This window comes from Ammospiza nelsoni, chromosome Z (genome assembly GCF_027579445.1).
Source record: "Ammospiza nelsoni isolate bAmmNel1 chromosome Z, bAmmNel1.pri, whole genome shotgun sequence".
NCBI classification, from domain to species: domain Eukaryota; kingdom Metazoa; phylum Chordata; class Aves; order Passeriformes; family Passerellidae; genus Ammospiza; species Ammospiza nelsoni.
In genome coordinates, this window is record NC_080669.1 from 57,968,631 (window position 1) to 57,984,298 (window position 15,668).

The following is a 15,668-nucleotide window of genomic DNA, read 5'->3' on the forward strand; positions in this document are numbered from 1 at the left end:
AGTTGTTTTTTCTGTTGCACAACTTAGCAGCTATAGGTTATCAAAGACTTATCTGTCCCAAATAACGCTGGCACTGTATTTCAACTACTTAGCAAAATAGCTGTGCAGCATATTCTTGTCCTGTGCCTCATAGGACAGGCTTGCTGCCAACTGGGTCACACAAAAATCAACAAACCAGACTCCAGAAAGGATGCTAGATTCCTCCCAGCTGCACCTACCCTTGAAGCAATCAAACATACTTAGTGGATTTTCACTTTATTAACAAATGGCGCAAAGGGGTTTGATCAGCAGATAACTTCATACTCAGCCGGGAATCTTTAACTCATGTAAACTTTTCAGCTCATGCTACTGCCAAAAAGAACAGCTGGAAGAGGAATAGTCTGTTTGCAGGGTCCCTGTATTCTTGGGTTGGATATACTATCCATGAAACACAATTAACACCAGGCTTATTACAACTTCCAAGTAGTTTTTGCATAAAAACTAAGAGCACAATACATCCAAAATCACACCAAACACACAAGTATTCCCCTCTTCCAAGAAGAAGAAAAAAAAAAGTATGAGGTTCTGCTATGGTTTGGAAAGCAGTGCCATGAGCAGAGGCTTCGAAGGCTCACATCTGGCTGAGGTCTTTCTGAACTCACAGCAGAGCCTCCCATGCAGTCATGGACAGGGTTATGGCTCCATTCCTAGCCACAAGCTCCGTATCGCTTCCAGGAGCTACTGCTTGGGAAATACAGACCAAATCTTTCACTCTGATCCCACAATCTGTGCTCCAATCCCTTTTTCACAGCTACACTGAAATCCCAAATAGAAGCTGCTGTATTCATTCCCACAGTTAACAGGATAAAGGTGAGAAATACTACCTCATAAATATAACTTCTACCTGCTGGTGTGTCATTCAAACCGTAGAAGAGTTCACAGAGTATTAATAATCCCCTAAAACAACTAGACTGATAATTGGCTTTGAGCAATTTCAGAAAACTAATTCCCACTACAGTGGTTGGTGTTCTCTTTCATTCAGCATGAGCATCTGGCAACAAGTGATTTCACTGAGTAATCTTGGCAAAACTTGGAGACATTGTTTTGAATTTCCTTCACAACTTCTCAATGCCCAACTCTACTAATAGCTGAAGAGAAACTACTCTTGTGGGTCTTCCTGACCCCACAATAAATATATCTAATGGTCCACATGGCTCTTTTTTACCATTTCATCATTTGCTTAAATTGTTAACAATTAGATGACCATGCCCTACACAGTGATTTGCTGGTAATCAAGGCAAGAGCAGCCAGTATTTAACACCCATGAATACATCTTTTGAGCCAAACAATATCAAGAAGTACTAACACTACACAAAATACACATAAAATCTGTAAATTTTTCTGCAGATGGTTCCCCAGAGCCTTATGTAATTTCTCAGAAAGGAGGTACAATGACAGTTTTGAAAGCATCATTTCTCACCCATTCCACACACCACAAGTCTGCAAAGAAAAAGTCAATGGAATATGAGCATTTGTTTTGACTTTTTTCAAATGACAAAACAATATAATGCATGGGATTGGTTCTTTCCTGTAGTAACTGACAAGACAAAGAAGGGAATGGTAAGAGCAGTAAGGATCAAATGTGAATGCAAAAAGCCAGAGCTGCCGATAAGCAACTATTTACAATGTAGAACACACAAAAAGTCAGTGCTGTTGAGGCAGAAGTACATACCCTCCATCCTTGACCTACATTGTTAGAATTACTTGATGTTAGACTTACTCAGTCCCTTCATGCATCCTAGAAAACTTACACAAGGTCAAGTATAGATATTAGCCTGTTAAATGTCTTTTTGGTACTCCTTCTTGTCATTTTTCTAACGCCCAAATTCCTCCAGTACTGTTTGTGTGACTATAGCACCAGCACAAATCAGTCACTTGTGTATGAACAGCACCAATGGAGCAAAACATAGATTGACATTCCTCTTTCCCCAGAAAATGCCTCATTTCTGTTCAGTAATTGTCTAACTGAATACAGTTGTTTGTTCAGCCTTCCTGCTCTTCTCCATTAGCAAGTTTCCACCTCCAGCGGTGCCACACCTCTACTGGCTTCTGCAGTTCTTCCCCCCTCTCAGGGATGGACACACAACCCAGAGGCTAAATCACTGCCTGCTCTTCTGGTACTAGAGACCACTGGATGCTGAGTTCAGATGCATTAGCCCAACCTCAGAGAGACTCCAATTTCTGCTCAGCAGAAGCAAAGGGAGAGGGGCTGGTGAGGAGCAGGGGATGGCAGCTGTGTTTGCAGCCTGCTGGATGCTCAGCTGAAGCCGCAGCTGCCATCTCTGCCTGAGCATATCCAGCACTTTACCCAAGCTGGTTTCAGCCTGCGCTGTCTGAAAGGCTCCACAAGACACAGCCTGTAAACAAGCACACTGCTTCTGACCAGGTATTTTAATAACATTTTGCAAGAGTACCTAACTGTATTCTTAGGATAGGGAGAGATCAGAGCATCTGGAAAATACCAATCTACTGGGATATGAAGCAACAATGAAAAGTCCCAAGAAGAGAGAGCTGTATGACCTTCAGGCCCCAAAGCCACAGCTGAGGCTGTTGTTCTGTGGTACTGCTCAGTCTTAATGGGAATGAATGTACTTCTCTCATTTTCAAGATACTTGGTCAGAGCAGGTATCTGAGATGTAGAAAGTGGAATGGATAATTCTTCTTTTGCCCAGAAAGCCACAGTTCTGCTTCTTATAAATGGGATATACAAACAATTTGTATATACAAACAGTTTACACAAACAGTTGCAGCCTTTTGCAAGATCAGATTTCCTGGCAGGAACCTTTCAGAAGTTTAAAAACTCCAAACAAAAAAGTAACTAGTGAGAGACAGCTCTTCTATTTCAGCCCCAACAACAAACGGTGCCAGTCCTTTTTTATTGACAGCTTACATTTTGTTTTCACAGTCCAGCATTAGTAAATGAAACACAAACTGCAAAAGCACAAACAAACAGTATGTGTACCCACCAATCACAGATAAAATGAGTAGGTGAATGACATCATCTATTTGATGCAAAAATACCATCTTTCTCTTCCCTCTATTTTTACATGCTGTTGCACTGACAGGCTGCTAAAAAATACTGCAACTAGTATGCCATTTGGAAAGCAAGCCACTGACAAAATCAGTCCGACCCTAACAAAAAATATTTCTACTCTAGCATAGCTCTATCCATGAAACACTATGATCTTGACAATAATAACAATTTTTGAAAATTTCAAATCAGTATGAAAATACACTTCTAGGTGCAATTCAAATTGCATTAGAATTTTTTAATCATTTTGAGGAAGCTGGGTTTTTTTACTGTGTTTTAGTCCAGCCACCTCACACATCCTTAAACAAATCATTACTCTTGGTCTTAAATATGTTCTTTTGATTACTGACCACTTAATGTTCAGTCACATGTTCACATAAATGTCCACTTAAGACAGTGGAACCAACTGCTTCAGAGCCTATACCTTCAGTCTTTCCAACAACCATTAGTTCCCAAACTTTCGTGTCCTGGTCTTCCTACTTGCACATTTTCCATTTTGTTTCACAAATTATCCAGAATCTGTGTATAATCCCTGGCTCTTGATCTTTTAACCTCTTCTCCTTTTCTATATGATGTAGTAAACTGAAACACTAAACACATGCTAACACTGTGAAAAACTGCTTCCCTCCTCTAATTGAAGATCTCCTGTGATAACTTGGCTCCTTGTTTCCTTGGGTTTGAAATAATGTTCAAATAATACGACAAAATTATTTTTAAAAATCTGCAAGTCCCACCTCAGCAAAGACAACAGGAGCATGGCTATAGAAGGTTCTACATGAAGATTCCCATCATATCATTCAATGTCAGTGTGAACAACTAGTCAGGAGGAGTCTCTCTTCCTAAATCCTATGTTTTTTCCTTTCAACAGATGGATTTTTTTTATTCACACTGGCTCCACAAAGCTCCCTTGGGCTTTTACGGAGAGAGCTCTTCACCTTCACCTGCAGCAGTAGAAGAGGAGAGGAAAAGAGACCTGGAATGATTTTCACAATATACCTCATAACGTTAATAAAATATTAACTTTTTATATTTGGAAAAATAAAAGTAATAGAACAGGCCACAACAAACACATGAGAACAACAGTAAACAACATTACTTCTCACATTATGGCATTAAGTGCACTCACCTATGCCACTGGCTGGATCAAAGATACAAGGGCCAAACATATTGCCTAATTTCCCTGTATGCTGGATACAGGTCTTATAGTATTATACACCATAAGCCTGAAAAATCATAGATCATAGAGATATTAAGGGTTGGAATTGCACTGTAATGATTATCTAGCCCCAGTCTCCCCTGTCATGCACAGGGACACCTCCCACTCGACCAGGCTGCTCAAGGCTTTGTCCAACCTCGCCCTAAACACTGCCAGATCTGGGAGATCCACAGCTTTCCTGGGCAACCTGTTTCACCACACTCATAGTAAAGGATTTATTCCTCATATCTAACCTAAATTTCCCTTCTTTCAGTGCGTACCCTTTACTCCTTGCCTGTCTCTACAGTCCCTGATGAAGAGTCCATCTCCAGCTCCCCAGTATTCCCCTTTCAGATACCAGCAGGTTGCTGTAAGGTCTCCACAAAACCTTCTCTTCTCCAGGCTGAACAGCCCCAACTTTCTCAGCCTGTCTTTTTAGGGGAGGAGCTCCAGCCCTCTTATCAGCTTTGTGGCTTCCTCTGGACTTACTCCAGCAGCTCCATGTCCCTCTTAAATTGGGGACACCAGGGCTGGACACAGTGCTCCTGGTGGGGTTTCACAGGAGGAAAATAGAGGGGCAGAATTCCCTCCCTTGACCTGCTGACCGCACTCCTTTGGATGCAGCCCAGGATTCCCTCGGTTTTCTGGGCTGGGAGCGCTCGCTGCTGGCTCATGGTGAGTTTTTCATCAGCCACCACCCCCAAGTCCCTCCCCTCAGGGCTGCTCTCGATCACTTCTCTGCCCAGCCTGTGGGTGTGCCTGGGATCGCTCAATGCAGGTGCAGGACCTTGCCCTTGGCCTTGCTGAGCTCCCTGAGGTTTGCAGGGTCCCACCTCTCAGCCTGTCCAGGTCCCTGTGGATGCCATCCCTGCCCTCCCCTGTGTGGACAGCCCCACCCAGCTCAGTGTCAGCAGCAAACTTGCTGAGACTGCCCTGGATCCCACTGTCCGCATCCCTGACAAAGGTGTGGGACAGTATCGGCCCCAGGACCCACCCCTGAGGGACACCACTCCTCACTGGTCTCCATGTGGACAAGGAGCTACTGACCACAGCTCTGAGTGTGGCCATCCAGCCAGCTTTGTCCACCAAGTGGGTGATCTAATGTCTCTCTAATGTCTCTCTAATTTACAGAAAAGGATGGCCTGCAGGACAGTGTCAAACTGCATAAGCCCATGTAAATAATATCAGCTGCTCTGCCCTGTCCAGCAAACCTGTAGCTCCATCACAGAAGGTCACCAAATTTGTCAGTCAAGACTTCCCCTTCATACAAAGCCGCGCTAGCTTTACAATGATGTATAAAGCAAATATTCTTGTTCCTCTTGATTTGATGCAAGTTAGGCAGGCCCCTCACACCACTTAAAGAGGTGAATGCCATGCTTCCTTACTGTCAGCACCAGCACCTCTGTGGTCAGCTAGAGCCCTGAGAACCATCAAGCCGAATCCACTGTAGTCAACCTACTTGTGTGTGCCTTGTGGTGGATGAAATTACACACCACTGAAAAAAACTGGATGTAGTACAACCAAAGAAATGAATTTTCTCAAAGCTACCCATTATTTCAAGGAAATTAGCTGTTCAAACAAAACACTTACCCAAGAACCAGAAGCACAGGCTTCTTTACAACAGTGACTTCTTTTTCTGACATGTTTTCTCAACTGATATGGCCCTCCTAATTAAAGCGCCTCAGAGCTGGAAGATACCAGAGCTCATCACAGTTGCACAAAAATAGCCTTTCTCACAGGGAAGTGGAGGGCCGTTTCTCCCCCTGTGAGGCTGCAGTCCCTCCGTGCTGTACACGCTGTCCTGCAGCAGCAGAACTGGCTGGTGTACAGCCGGCCAGCCTGACCGTATCACGTAACAAGCACCTCTCCTGTGCAGTGTTTGTTAGCAACACCCAGCACGAGCAGACCCAGAGGCACACTGCTGCTCTCCAAAGGTCAGGAATCACAGCTGAAAAGTGTAAAGCACTGTCTCACACACTCTTTCTGATCCTACCGCAAAAACACTGCAGCTGTAAGATAAGCTCATTCACACATGCTGGACCAGTAGGCTGGCACTATTTGGAACAAGCACTGTAGTGTTTCAGCTGCATGTGTTGCAGCTATATGTGTGCCTCTGCCAAAACCTGCAAACAGATTCTAGAAAAAGTGCAGGATTTCCCACTGCACCCTGCAAATCATTCCTTCAGGTGGCTCAATGCACCTATTTTATACCCTAAACCATCCAGGACTCAACCTACAAGACCAAAGCCCCAGCATAAACACAGCTCACCAGATTTGATCTATGTGTCCTATGAAAGAGATGGCCTGGTAGACTCCTGACCATGTTGTATTCTACTCTGTTTACTTAACATCTGACTTGGAGCTCCTCTATCTGACTGTGAACTGTCACAGTCATTACGAAAGCTATGGTGTTCTTAGAGGTTTCTTTTTAAGTAAAAGTTCCACAGTGCCCCCCTGATATACTGTAACAGGCTTAGACATAAAATGCAATCAAAACCCAAAGATACAGCACCTTTTAATGGCTCTTCTCTCAGTCCTTGCATCAGATCTTTCTTATTCTTGGCAGAACAGGTAAAGTTTGGTCCCAAAGCAAACCACAACCAGTCTTCTTCAACTCATGCAAAGTAAGGGACAAGAACCACCATCAAGAAGGAATCCTGCTTTGTTTTTCACTCATTTTTTATAGCATCACATAAACCTATTAGCAATGCCACAAACCATCAAAACACCAAACAGTTAAAGCTGTTCTGGATGAAAACAGTAAACAAGGCATTGCTAAGAACAGTTATAAAGTAGGCTTATAACATGGCTCTTGAGCAAACACAGTTTAATAAGCATTCCATAAAAAATTTAAACAACATTTTCAGTCATGCAGTGAAGGAGAGCCCAACTCATTCTCTAGGTAGCACTAAACACATGTATGAAAAAAAAAAACCCCATGAAACCTAGCAGAAATCAGACTGCTTGTTGCAGCTGGGAAACAGGTACGTAAGGCAGAAACTGACTGCATGCTCATTTAACTGAGACAGCTAGAAAAAAATGTGACGGGTCTTTCAGTCTGTTTCTTCTGTCCAGCAAGCTGTACTTAATGGTCAGACTACCCCCAAACTCCAACAAGCACAAAGGGAGTTGTTTGGCTGTTCCAATAAGGTTGTAGAGATACACTGCGTGTGGATTAAAACCCAAAATTTTTGCATATTGGTCAGACACAAAGACATCTGTTCACAGGACTAACACAGGTACAGTTTCTACAAACCATCAATTCATCAGCTAGGGTGACTGAGGTTCGCTAAGGAAAATGGAAGGGGCAATGGGCTTCAGATTGAGATCGCTAGGAGTAAGGCTAGTATTGGGGTTGCAATGAATAAAATTGGAGAGGATGTTGATGGTCGAATAGGCTCTTTGATAAATAGTTTTACACCATCTGCTAGGGGCTGTAGGAGTCCAAAAGGGCCAACAATGTTTAGGCCCTTTCAGCCTTGTATGTAGCTTAGGATTTAGCGCTCTACTAGCGTAAGGAAGGCTACTGCGATTAAGATTGGAAGGGCATAGGAGAGGGCTATGATGAGGTTGATTAATCATCCTACAGATTTACTGCAATATGAAGTATTACTGATCCTGTTTTCTCTTGAGGCTATAAAAACTCAAATTCTATTTAAATGCTTGAATGCTGTAGCATTATAGTTGTTATTAATAACCTCTTTCCAACTTTCCCTCAGAGTTGTTGTCTGTTAACTACTGACTTTTTTGTATGAAATTACTATTGTGCATCCAAAAGAATATTTCATGTTTGGACTGACCAATTACAGAGTTTGAAGACCATAATGGATTTGTGACAGTATTTAAACAGCTTTTGAAATTCTAAATATTACCTCCATCTCTGTTAATGTCCTATTTAAATGCAACTGATTATTTGTTTTTATGTTTTCATATATCACCTCTGTTCTAGAATTACAAGCAATAAGCTTATTAAGTGATCAGAGACAGCAATCTGCTTGCTGCCTTAATGAGCACAAAGCCAGCAAAGCATCTTTGCTTCGCACATTCTGAGTTCAGTTTCACACACTTGGAACTTATCCTCGGCAGTCACTCGGCACCTGATGCAGAGGCCAAGCAGGTCTAGCGCTGTAATGCACTAATGCTCTGAGTCTCGCTAAATGGCCACAGAAAAAGAGAAATGGGGAAGCATAAATCATTCCACACCAACAGAATGGGTGCTGTGTTTATTCTCTTAATGCACAGAGGTTAAAATTTTCTGCTACATTAATCAGCATTTCATATCCTCTCACCAGCAGTCACTGTGCAGAGGTTCTCGTCTCTCCAGCGTTCTCCGTGCAGCCCTGTATCACCTTCCCCCACAGGACCACAATCCCACACAGCAGATCCCTTCCACAGAATCCAACCACTAGCATGGCCACAGCAGGACAAAAGACTATGTTGCAGACTGTGTCACTACAGGAGTACTTCTGTAACTCTAATTTCTAAAGCTGAACATGATTTAGTAGGTACGGGTGTTGGCATTGCAGTCTGGATCTCTTGGCAAGTCAAAAGATAAACATAAATGGTTTAAATTAGCATGGTAAGTATGAATAGCACGGCAGATGGGTTTTAAAACTCAGAAATGCTTGATTTGTCATGTAGTCCTTCAGCTATTGAGTACATGGCAACAGAGTAGGGCAATATTACATCTGAAAAGTTACCCCAACTCAACCGTCTGTACACTCGCATCCACCACCAATTGTGTCTTCCAGCAGTTATTCCATCAGTAAGAGTGATTTTCATTCTCTTTTATATCCTCACAACATTGTATGTCTGAAATGCCCAGCAAATAGCAAGGCACATTAAATTGTTCAAAGGAGACATTAAGTTCCGCCCGGTTGCAAGCCATTCTGCTACTCTGATGTATTTCTGAATTTTATACTAACTTATTAATATTGAAGATAACTAATTTTAGGGATTAAGGTATTTAAATAGAATACATGCTTTCCAAAGGTCAATAAAATATGTGTTTAAATGTATTCTGAATTCATAATCTGCAGTACATGTGATATGGACAACATTAATCTCTGTCAGAAAACAGCCTTTCCAATCTTCTGGGAAAAATTGTTTCTCATACACTGAAAACCAGCTCTTTGGTAACAGGACGCTTGTTCCATCTCTCATGAACTAAAATAATGGGTAAACAAACACCCACCTCACACAAAGATTTAGACTAGGATTCATATACGGTAAAGAAAGATTTCCCTAGTGATAAACAGTTTGAGCACAAAGTGTTCCTTCAAGTCCTGACATAAATCTGTTCCTGCCAAGCTAGTATCTCATTGCATCAGCCTTTCGCCTTCACCACACCAAAGTAGCAGCCCCACTACCTCTCTCCCTGCTTTCCTCATAGTGCCCTCTCCCCAGAATTACTACCTCAGCTCCACTGGGCCAAAGAATTATCTTTCCATCCCACAAACATTTGGTAACAAGAGAAGAAAACCCTTTTATTTAAAAGAAATATGACTCTCTAGCTAACCTATTACTGAAGGAGTCCCATGTGGGCTGAGTAGATTCATTATTACGGCTGGTAGCCTTGCCCTTTGTTACCCCACCAGTTTTACCCCCTCTTCTTGGTATTCCTATAATATTTTTATTAATTTCTAATGCTTTTGAAATGTTTTGATATGTACCTTAAGTTTGCAAGATCTTCAACTGGGCGGAATGCAAGCAAGTGCTGTCATGTCTGATAAAGCACTTATTTTTCAATAAGAGAAAAAAAAAAAATCAAAGCATCTCTGCCTACATTGCTTCCTCAATAACAAGTATTGGCAGCTTCTATTTTATTAGTGGAAATCTGGTATTTCAAATAAGATACAGGATGCTATATTTATTGTCTTCAATGCTCCTTTCAATGGTGCAAGATAAAACACAATTTCTGCAGCAAAAGTTTGATTTTAAAGAAGCAAGGCCTAGCTCCAGGTGATATAGGCACTTAGACATGTACAAACAGTCAGGCAAAAGAGACCCCGCAAGTCTAAGTTATGGTCTAAAAGGACAACTATATACTCACACTTCCTTAGTCTCCAGTTCATGAAAAGGAATGGTACCAATCTGTAAACGGGAAATTTGCCTTCAGAGCTTTTAATCATTCCTTACTGGAAGAGGGCACAAGAGATCATACACAGTGCTACATGCCACTTCAGTTTGGAAAGATGTCTAGTACTGGGCTCTGTGGATTTCCCCAACCCAGCCAGTGTGGCACAAACACCCATGGGAGCAGTGCTGTGCGCTGCCTCTACAGAGCCCTTGATTTTTTACACTTGAACGGTGCTACACTGCGCTGTGCAAATACATCAAGACCAGGAGAGGAAACAGCCCATGGTAACAAAAACAATGATTGATCATACTCAGAGAATTTAAAAATATTTGGTGAGTGTCTATAACTTTTTTGTACATTGGTGTAACTTTCAGCAGTTATAGTCACATATTTGATAAAAGTACCACTACCACTTCCTGGCAATGTTAGAAATTACTCCTCAGAAGGATTGGAAGCTGTCTGGTTTGTCAATCCTTCATAATTATTAGAACATGCTAACATCATGAATTAACATGGCAAGTAGCAATTCCAGTAATGCGAGACTGAGATGTGGTGGAGATGAAAGACATCACATTCCTATTCAAACAGCTCAAGCTGTCTGAATAACTTTCAGTATTACTTACATTTATCACTCAGAGCCACAAGACATCTCAATTGCAATGTACTTTAATCTCAATATTCAAAATAGCATATTTTAAATAAACACCAGCATTTAAATGTGTCTTACCAAATCTCCTTAAATTGATTCTATGCCCAACTTCATTTTCACTGCTGATGTGAGCAACGAAGTCTATGCTACAGTTAAGAGTCTTTTGGATTTAAGCTAAAAAGATCTTGACAAATAACTTCAATTTTTCATATCAGTAAATACTTGCTTAAAGCATTAATAAAATGGGATCCAACTCAAGTGGTGGGTTACAGTTTTTAATTGCCTCATTCTTACTTCTGACATTATCATGACCAGAAAGATGACCAGGTGTGGGTCTTCTGTAGTTGTTCACACAAAAAGAAAAGTTAGGTTGTGACTGAACACCATAAAGTTAATAATACACTATACTCTAAACAAAATATACTGCACTGAAAAGATGAGTAACTAGTTCACATCCACTCACTGGATCTGCAGCATTAGCCCCGTGAGAGTTTGCAACAAGTTTTACTGAAGAAATTACTATGATAAAACAATAGTTACTCCTATGCTATATAACCCCTCTGTTTGCACACTTCTGCTCAGAACTTTTGCAGTATTTATTTTTCAAAACATTCTCTATTTTTTTATCCTATGCAATACTTTTAACACGCCACACAATAAGAAACAAAATTACAGACAAATGGCGTTAAAAAAAAAATTAAAAAAAAAAAAAGTCGGATTTGCAGGGATTGTATAAACGGGAATAAATCATACAGAAGAAAAATTCTGATTAGGTCTATTACAGCGGAGAAGATTGCGACGCTGGCAGCTAAACGACCATTCTTGCTGTGCTTTTAAAATCCAAGTCCACACAGAAAAGAGGGTTTCTCTGAAGAAAACTCTTTCTCCAGATCTCCGAGGCTAGGCTTGCCTTCCCCGGCACCCCATCCATCACCCACAGCATGGGACGTGACAGGAATTCTCGCCCCCCGCCCGCCGTCCCAGCCCCGGCCGGAGCTGACGCCGCGGTCCCGGCCCGGCTCCGGCGCCGCACTGCCCACAGCAGCGGGACACGGGCGGCCCCGCTCCTGTAGCGGCTCCGACCGTGGGGCAAGCTCGCCGATCCCGCGCCAATTGCGGGCGAGGGAGGTGAAGCCGGACAGGAGCGGGACCCCGGCCCGTCGCCCCCGGGCGGGCGGGCAGGCGGGGGGAGCGGCGCGGAGCCGCCGCCCGGTACTCACCGACTCGCTCGGAAACTTCCCCCAAGTTTCGGCGGCGCGGCGGGCGGCAGCGGACGGGCCCCCCCCCCCGGCGGGCGCCGGCACCATGGGAGCGCCTCAGCGAGCGGCCGCCGCGGCCGGCCCCAACTTCTGGGGAGGCAGCGACCGTCATAAAACGCGAGCGAGAGCGGCGGGGCGGCGGGCTGAGTCCGCACTCCTCCCGCGGGGCGGGGCGGGGCGGGGCAGGGCAGGCGGAAAGCAGAGCGGAGCGGAGCGGAGGGACGGAGCGAGGGAGGGGAGATCAGCACTTGGGGGGGGGGGCGGGGGGGCGGCGGCGGGCAGCGCTCACCCACACCCCTTCCCGTGCACCGTCGCCCGGCGGCGGCAGCAGCGCCGGCCTTGGCACTGCTCGCTTGCCGCAGCCCGCTCCGTGCCTGCCCTGCTGGGGCGCGGGGCACTCAGCGGCCATCGCCGCCGACTCCTCGTCGTCTTTCACCGCGGAAGCCGCCGGCCGCGGAGAGGGGCTCAGAGCGGCGAGCGGAACCGTCCCTGGCGGGGGGGGCGGCTCGGCGAGCCCCGGCCGGTGCCGACACTTGGGCTGCGCCCCGCGGCTCCGTCTAGACGGGGACGGCGGCTGCTGCAGCGCGCATCCCGGCCGGACGGGCGGGGGACGGCCCCGGCGCCCGCTCCGCGCTGTGGGCGCAGTGCCGCCCGCGATGGCTATCGGGGGCGAGCCGCGGGCTGCTGGCCCAGGCTGAAGCAGGGGCTCAGCGGGGCTGGCAGTCGTGTTTGTGTTCAGGATCGACGAACGTGATTTTAGGGTGAAGGAGGTGTGAGCGTGCCACGGGCGCGGCTGCCAGGTGGAAGGGATGGCAACTTCTGCGCCCAGGTGTGTGGCAGTGCACGCACAGGGCTAAGTAGTGTGAGTGTAGAAGGTAGCTACAGGAAAACGGAGAGCGTCTGCTAGGGATTGTCTTAAAATAATAAAAGATTTATTGTCTGAAAAACTGTTTAGGGAAGAAAACATTAAAAAGGAGCATACTATCATCAGTTTATTCAGGTACCATTTGCATTGACAAAGTACCGAATGCAGACCCACATGTGCAAAGGTGACCTCAGCAGTGACACATTGTTCTTTAAGGCCCTTGCGGGCCCCCTGTCATGTGTGTGGCCCCACCTTCAGAATGGCTCAGCATCTGGCTTCCTCGTAAAACAAAGGTGGGATAACAGCCCCGCAGATCAGTGTTGCAAGAGTTTCACAATCATTTAGTAAGTCACAAAGCCGGCTCTGAAATTAACTGGGAATAGAAGAGAATTGTATCTCGCCCAAGCTTTCTGCTGTGTTGGGTGTACAGGAATAGCAGTGCTGGCGTATGGAAGTTGTTTCACCGTAACGGCTGGGAACAGTTCTGGCACCTCTGCCTGCTCAGGTCGGTGCTGCCCTTCCCTTCCTATTGAACTAGGTGCTCCCAGACTGGGAGCTGTTTGTCTTAGGAGGCTGGCGCTCCTCAAAGGCTGACCTGCTAGCTGCAAGTGATCTGTCTTCAACTGTGCTGTTGATCCAGGCTTCTTTTGCCCAGAACAAAGTGATTCCAGAGGAATGAAGACATGTATAGGGGTGAGATGGATCGTGAAATGTGACCTCATCAGCTCCCAATTGACTTAAGGGAATTAAAATCTCACACGTTGATAAGTATATGATGAAAGTATTGCTTTTGAGGTTTTAAACTAAAGGCACACAGATCCATCTTCTTTATTCCTACCAGAACCATCTCTTGCCATTTCCTCATTCAAAATCACAGGAGCAGATTTTTTTTAAACAGTATCGAACAATACCATTGTCTTTGCATTAATATACGTGCAAAGGACATTAAGTTCCACTTCTTACCACTGGTCAGGGAATTCATACCCACATCTCCCAGGAGATGCCTGTGCTGCCAAACTAGCAGCTGTTATTCAGACCTTTCGTTCTTACCATTTGTGCTGAAGCTATGGCAAAGCATGATTAATAACTCAGTGTGTTAGAAATTGCAGCCACAGATCTGACCCTGGCCCTATAGTCTTGTGGTTGAAGCACTTGATAAAAGGGGAAGATTCCAGGTCCAGAGATGTTTATGGGGTTTGTTAATACAATATTCCTATAACACAGTAACACCTGGGACTATGACAAGCTGGTTTGCATTAACTAAGTGGCAGTGGGAGCTGAACATGTAAAATACCACATGAATAAACCAGAGAAAATAATTTATTTCTCCCTCATTATATATACAAATAAACTTGGATAACAATAAATCCATTGATTTATAGTCTAGGTTTACAAGCCTGGACTTTCTCTACACTAGATAAAGTTTTCTATTTCTTCACATGATAGATTGTTCAGTTTCATGTGGACTAATGTCAAACACAGTACACTGCCAACGAGACCAGATTTAGGCAAAAGCAGCCAAAGTAATTTTCAATCAGGAAGTTAGTGAGGGTATTGGGGGGGGGGCTGGAAAGACAGGAGACAGGTAAGAGTGGAGTTTCGGCATTGTCTACAGGTGGAAGGTGGCCTTGGATCTATGGAAGCACAAGGCTGTGTGTTGCTTGCATGTAGGATAAATACTTTGAATTTTCTCAATCACCCCAATACAAATAAATAGCATCATAAATGGTCAGTGGTCTTTTGGCTTGTCTGTTATTAAAATAATAATAAAAATGTCTATATTTTGATAACTATTATTCTCAGTTTCTATGGAGGATTTCAGGGTATATTAAACTATTTACTAGATTTAGTACTGCTAATCTGTGGTAGTAGTTTAATCTCCCAGATAAATTAGCAGTAAAATACCCAAGATTGGTGTCATATGAAACATGAGTCTTATCTCAGCAACAATATAGAAATTGGTTGTATTTTTCATACGTCCATTAGGAACACTTTTAAAACTATGTATAACTTCATAACTTGCGCTTTTAAAACACTACTTTTAAAACTATGTATACCTTCATCCATGCCTATGTTCTTCACTTTTTGGTTTATGCTGTATTATCTATCTCTCTTCCAGATTCCATCCAATCTCCTTAGAAAGCCTGGAAAACCAAGTCTGGCTTGAGGACATTTACAAAGACACCTGAATTCTGACCATTTGCTCTGACATAATATCCAGGGAGGCCTACATCTACCCTTTTCTCTGCATGCAGTTGCTGCTTCACTCCTTTCCAAACAGTGTTCAAAAAAGTTGAAATCCTTCCTGAGCATGATGCTGTGGAACCAAGTGCAGAAGACAAAATTATGCCTGAGTCTGATTTTCCTCTCTGTTTACAATAGTGTACAATGCAGTGTTTATAAACAAGGTGTCAAATAGAATTCCAGCAGCTCAGTTCATGATAATTCATCTGGAAGAGGTTCCTTCCCTGCTAAGTGTCTAAAGCAAGTGCTGTTTGTACTTTCTGCCAGACTTGCTTGCCAGTGAGTGCTTCTGTAAGCACTGGCTAAA

At 43.9% G+C, this 15,668-nt stretch overlaps 1 protein-coding gene across 2 annotated transcripts in view; it reads right to left on the reverse strand.

Moving 5' to 3' along the window:
- The window catches only part of GHR (growth hormone receptor), a 117,384-nt gene extending 104,984 nt beyond the window's left edge, over window positions 1-12,400 (reverse strand). The window contains exon 1 of one of the 2 annotated variants that reach the window (XM_059492190.1): window positions 12,214-12,400. The gene's annotated coding sequence lies outside the window, so the exon portion shown is untranslated. The remainder of the gene's footprint in view (window positions 1-12,213) is intronic. The other variant, XM_059492189.1, reaches the window with a different exon arrangement.
- Between the last annotated feature and the right edge of the window lie 3,268 nt (window positions 12,401-15,668).